The sequence below is a fragment of the Limulus polyphemus genome, unplaced genomic scaffold, assembly GCF_000517525.1.
Source record: "Limulus polyphemus unplaced genomic scaffold, Limulus_polyphemus-2.1.2 Scaffold1471, whole genome shotgun sequence".
Classification (NCBI taxonomy): Eukaryota; Metazoa; Arthropoda; class Merostomata; order Xiphosura; family Limulidae; genus Limulus; species Limulus polyphemus.
The window spans coordinates 24630-25276 of record NW_013667081.1 but is presented as its reverse complement, the minus strand read 5'-3'; positions in this window follow the sequence as shown (position 1 = coordinate 25276).

Here is a 647-nt window from a genome sequence, read left to right as displayed (position 1 = left end):
CAAGCACACCCCTCTACTATGCAGGAAGCAATGGCCAGAGCTCTTGAGGGACTTTGCTGGCACTGTAACAAACCAAGGCCAAAAAAGCTCAATGCCGGAAACTTCAACACCGGGTAAGATGCCATGACAGGAAAGGCTGCTATCCAAAAAGTTTGTTGGAACTGTGGAGAGCAAGGACATATGAAGATTCAGTGTAAGAATAATACTGCCAATAAGTCAGACTCGGGGAAACCTGTAGTGGTTTGTGTTCAGGGATGCCTACCAACCCCCATTGTGAAAGTCCCAACAGCTAAGTGTAAAATGGGAAGCACACATAGTGTCTACGTGACAGAAAAGCTGGATGGCCAAAAGTGCAACTTTGTCATAGATTCTGCATCTCAGCAAACCCTTGTGAGTATCAAGGTGCTAGATCACAAAGGAGTACCAGAAACCATACAGAAGCTCTGTGTTGTGACAGGACATTATGCAAGGTTGTGGGGACCAGTGTGGGTAACTATTGAGCTCATGGGCATAAAGGACAGACACGACATATACTTGGCTGACATTGAAGACGAATGCATATTAGGGTTGGACTACTTACTACCGAGGAAGTGTGTAGTTAATTTTGATAAAATGACGTTTGGGAACAACAAAGGCCAAATTCCGGT